Raw genomic sequence first — 5,511 nt, forward strand, 5'->3', positions numbered from 1 at the left:
GTGGGTCCCAGCCCAGTCGGGTCCCGGCACCAGAACCCACATCCCTGCATCACTCTGCCTCCCAGAGGCCCAGGCCCCGCCGTAAGCTCAATGTGAAGGTCCTGAATATTGGTGTCTGAGGACACGGCAACTGGAGGTCATTCGCAAGGTCACTTGGTCTTGAGCCTAATCTGTTATGAATATGAATTGCCCCTTACAGGGGGGGTCGTCGTCGTGTGTGCCCAGACGGAGGAGGGGGCTGTGCAGGGAGACACAGGGAGAACAAACACCCCCTGACGGTGAGGGCACGGGCGGGAATGTGTCCACCAGCCAAGGAGCACCAAGCAACGGGGGGACTAGCAGAGGCTGGGAAGGGCGGGAAGGAAAGGGCAAGGGAGAGACTCGGCTGAGGATGGGGAGAGAAAGTGGCCCCCCAAGTCCCTCACTGGGGTGTCCTCTAGCCTCCACGGGCCAAGACTATGGTACGGGGGTCCAGCCCCCCCAAGCGCCTGTGAGCCCTGGGTTCCAGGCCAGCCCTGGAAAGCAAGAAGGAAAGTGCAGCCTTTCTAACTCACCGCCCCCTCGAGTCCAGAGTCTGGGAGACCGCGCGTCGCTCTGCTCCCAAGTCAGCCCATCCGGCGGGCGACGCTCTCTGACTCCAGCTCAGGAAGCTGACCTGGCTGTTCTCACAAGAGCGTGGACAAACCCCAGCCCGGCTGGCCCTGGGCACCGGCCACTAACTGAGCCCCGGGATCTCTCCCTGGCACCCACACAGGACGCCCAGAGCCCTTGCAGGAGAAACTCCACAAGGAACCCTTAGAGAACTCTGAAATCTATGTGTGTGTGTGTGGAGGGGGGGGCAACACCCCTCCTCCCCCCGCCCCGCAAAACCTCCTCACCGCGCACTCTGTAAAAAAAGGGTTGGAATGGAAGGAGTTGGCCTCAAACTCAAACGGGCTTTGCGTCTCTAAAGCCTCCCACCCCGACCAGACACAGAAGCGCCAAGGAATTGTGAGTCCCCGAGAGTCTGTTCGTCCCGGGCAGGGTTCCAGGCACGGAGGGCGAGCGCCTGTCTCACGGGAGGGAGGTGCGGGTGGGGCCCGGCCACCTCCTCTGCTGGCACTGGAGCAGGCTAACATTTGGATGGCTCGGCCACTCTGGCACTAGTGACAGCATTCATCCCCAGCCACGGTCCGGGCCCTGCTCTGAGGAGGGTCTTGGATGCCCCTTTCCCACATAAATCACCCCGAAGGCACCGGGCATCCAGACATTTTTTTTTTTTTTTTTTTTGCTACGGATGCTTTTACCTCCTCAATTTTTTTTTTTTACCTCCTCAATTATTGATGATGTTGCCTCCATTAGTTCCCTTTCTCTCTGCGATTTCAGGGGCAACATCGACCCACTTCTTGCCATTCTGCAAGAGCAGGCAGAATTGAGCTGGCAGGGCCGTCGCTAGCGGCTGGCCCTCGCCGTTTGTTTAGACAATGTGAAATTTAGGGGAAGTCACAGTCATCCCCCACCTCCACCGCACCCACCCCCAGCCCAAGGTCAAAAACAAACCAATGGCAGGACAACAGGACAACAGAGATACGACGGAAGCTGGTGTGATTCAGTCCACTTCTTGCTTAATGGGCAAATTATTAAGATCATGGGTTGAATCCCAAGCTGGCTGATGAAAACAGAAATGCTTACTCTGCTCCACGCAGCAGGGTCTGGCAAGGGGCTTGCTCTGGGGCGGACATTTTGAGAGGTTCAAAGGCACATTAAGAAACCATCTGCAGACCTTTCACTATCTGTATTGCAAACCATAAAGCCCAGAGAGAGAGAGAGACAGAGAGAGACAGAGACAGAGAAAGAGAGAGAGAGGCAGAGAGAGACAGAGAGAGAGATAGAGACAGAGAGAAAAAGTGCCTTCCATAGAGGCAGGTGTGGGTGGGGGACAGGGTGGGAGGGAAACAGGGACATTGGTGGTGGGAAATGTGCACTGATGAAGGGACGGGTGTTGGAACATTATATGACTGAAACCCAAGCATGAACAAATTTGTAACTATGCATACCACTGTGATTCAACTTAAAAAAAATAAGAAAGAAAGAAAGAAAGAAAGAAAGAAAGAAAGAAAGAAAGAAAGAAAGAAAGAAAGAAAGAAAGAGAGAGAAGGAAGGAAGGAAGGGAGAGAAAGAAAGAAAGACAGAAAGAAAGAAAGAGGGGCTGGAGAGATAGCACAGCGGGTAGGGCGTTTGCCTTGCACGTGGCTGACCCGGGTTCAAATCCCAGCATCCCATATGGTCCCCTGAGCATGGCCAGGGGTAATTCCTGAGTGCAGAGCCAGGAGTAACCCCTGTGCATCGCCAGGTGTGACCCAAAAAGCAAAAAAAAAAAAAAAAAAAAAAAAAAAAAGAAAGAAAGAAAGAAAGACAGAAAGAAAGAAAGAAAGAAAGAGAGAGAGAGAAGGAAGGAAGGAAGGGAGAGAAAGAAAGAAAGAAAGAAAGAAAGAAAGAAAGAAAGAAAGAAAGAAAGAAAGAAAGAAAGAAAGAAAGAAAGAAAGAAAGAAAGAAAGAAAGAAAGAGAGAAAGAGAGAAGGAAGGAAGGGAGAGAAAGAAAGAAAGAAAGAAAGAAAGAAAGAAAGAAAGAAAGAAAGAAAGAAAGAAAGAAAGAAAGAAAGAAAGAAGGAAGGAAGGGAGAGAGAAAGAAAGAGAAAGAAAGAAAAAGAAAGAGAAAGAAAAAGAAAGAAAGAAAGAAAGAAAGAAAGAAAGAAAGAAAGAAAGAAAGAAAGAAAGAAAGAAAGAAAGAAAGAAAGAAAGAAAGAATCATCTGCAGGAGGACTGGAGAGATAGTGCAGTGGATAAGATGCTTGCCTCGCATGCCGCTGACCTGGGTTCAATCCCCAGCATCCCACAGGGACCCCAAGCACTGCCAGGAATGATTGCTGAGTGCAGAGCCAGGAGTCAGCCCTGAGCACCGCCAGGTGTGGCCCCCAAACAAGCAAAGACAGGGTGGAGACCAGGGTGGGGACCCCTGTGTGTATGAGAGACAAGCTTATCTGCTATACTGTCCCCTTCATGTCCGGGTCCCGGCAGGAGTCTCCTGTCCCCACGGGAACCCATGCAGGAACGAAGAGGCTTAAAGCACAGACTCAGAGCATTCTGGAAGGAGGGGGTGAGAGCACCTGGAGTCCATAGCCCCAGCACGACAGGAAAGCCTGTCTGCAGCCGCTGTTCTGGAGCTCTCGAGTCTGTCTGAAGGCTGCAGGGGCCAGGGGAGAGCTAATTTTACTTAGTTCCAATCACTCAGGGCCTATGGGTTCCCCATCTTTCCCCCTCACGCTGGGCCGCTGGACACTGGACACACTTTCCCAGAACAACTTGCACTCGGGCTAGCAGGAGCCGGCATGGCCAACAAAGGGCGCACCCCCAAACTCGGGAGATTTGGCTCTGAAGCCAGGTTGTAGCTTTTTTTCTTTTTTTTTTGGCTTTTTGGGTCACACCTGGTGATGCTCAGGGGTTACTCCTGGCTCTGCACTCAGGAATTACTCCTGGCAGTGCTCGGGGGAGCATATGGGATGCTGGGAATTGAACCCGGGTCGGCTGCGTGCCAGGCAAACACCCTACCCGCTGTGCTATCGCTCCCAGGTTGTAACTTTGATGACAGAGATGAAGACAACAGTGAACACCAACCACCTCTTAGGGCTGCAAGTCCTTCCCCTTCTAGCTGAGGTGACTCTAAGGGGTGTAAAGGACCAGTGTCCTGTTATCCGGCCCCACATTGCTTTTTCTGTTGTTCCTTTTGGTTACTGAACATGCAGTGAGGTTGCACAGTGTACCCCCTTCCTCTCCCTTATTCTTGATTCTAGGGTTTTTTGCTTTCCTTTCCTCCATGTACCTACAGCCAGCCCCAGACTAAAAATATTACATATGATGGGATTAAAAAACAGGGAAATGATAGAGCATGTGTTAGCACATTCATAGAATATAAGCCAGTATATTGCTAAGACGCTCCTATTTCATTGCTCTGGTTAACCTTTGACTACATCCTCCCATGGTAATACTCAGCAAGTTGGGGTAGGAAAAACTAAACATAATATTTCTACACAATAAAGGACATGTGTGTGGCAAGCCCACAGCCAATGTCATAGCAGTGAAAACCTGAAGGTTTTCCTCTTCTGGACTCAGACAAGGGTGCTCACATCCACCACTTCTCTTTAATACAGTACCGCAAACTCAAGCCGGGGGGTGTGAGGCTAGACATATAGGGCGACCGTGCCTGGGAAGACAGCACAGTGGGTGGGACGCTTGTTTTGTACGTGGCCAACCTGGGTTCAATCCTAGGTCCCAGTATCCCTCCCACCTCCCCCTTACCCGCCTCTGTGGCAGGAGCACTCCCTGAGCATCACCAGGAGTGACCCCTGAGCACAGAGCCAGGAGGAAGCCCTGATCAGAGCTGGGTGTGCGCCTCCCCGCCCCAATAAAACAAATAAACAAACAAAAAGAGCATCTCAGTTGGAAGGGAGGAAGCAAAACCATCTGTCCACGGCCCATCTTGTAGAAAACTCCAGATTCCACAGAACTCTCAGTGCTAATAATTGGACAGAGCGTCAAGATACAAAATAAACAACAAAGCTCAGTGGCATTTCTATAGGGTAACAATGTATCAAAGTCACAAGGACAATTTCACTTACCAGAATACCAAAACTCACACTTAAATTTGAACTACACCAAGGGGATAGGAGATTCCTACAATGAAAACCATAAGCCACTGTGGGTAGGAATGAAGGGGACAGTAGTGGAAATGCAGCCCCACTGGTGCTCGGTTACTGTGCTCAGTTACTGGTGCTCCCTGTCCTGGAGTGTGATACAATAGTTAGTATCAGCACCATCTGGTATTACAGACTGTGAATACCCAACAATACATTTATTTTGTTTTTAATTTTTTATTTTTTAAGGAATCACCGTGAGGTACAGTTACAGACTTACAATCTTTTGTGCTTACGTTTCAGTCATACAATGATCAAGTACCCATCCCTCCACCAGTGCCCATTCTCCACCACCAATGGTCCCAGTATCCCTCCCACCTCCCCCTTACCCGCCTTTGTGGCAGGAGCACTCCCTTTTACTCTCTCTCTCCTCAAACACCCTTGACATGGTGTTCCCTTCTCTATCTGAGCTGCCTTTCCCCCAGCATACGAGGCCGGCTTCCAAGCCATGGAGCAAACCTTCTGGTACTTATCTCTACTATTCTTGGGTGTTAGTGTCCCATTCTCCAACAATACATTTTTGCAGCTATAGAAAATCCCATTCTAAGATTCACGTGGACTATTGAATTTGCCTTCAGAGAGCCAACACACTATTGGAAAACAGTCTAAAGGACTCACAATTTGCTTTCCAAACTTGCTAAAAAAAAAAACTATATCAACTAAAATGGGGTAGTACTACAGTCCACAGCCCAGAAATTATACCCTCATTTTTATGGTTCGTTGACTTTTTTTTTTTTTTTTGCTTTGCTTTTTGGGTCACACCTGGTGATGCTCAGGGGTT

This window comes from Sorex araneus, chromosome 8 (genome assembly GCF_027595985.1).
Source record: "Sorex araneus isolate mSorAra2 chromosome 8, mSorAra2.pri, whole genome shotgun sequence".
NCBI classification, from domain to species: Eukaryota; Metazoa; Chordata; class Mammalia; order Eulipotyphla; family Soricidae; genus Sorex; species Sorex araneus.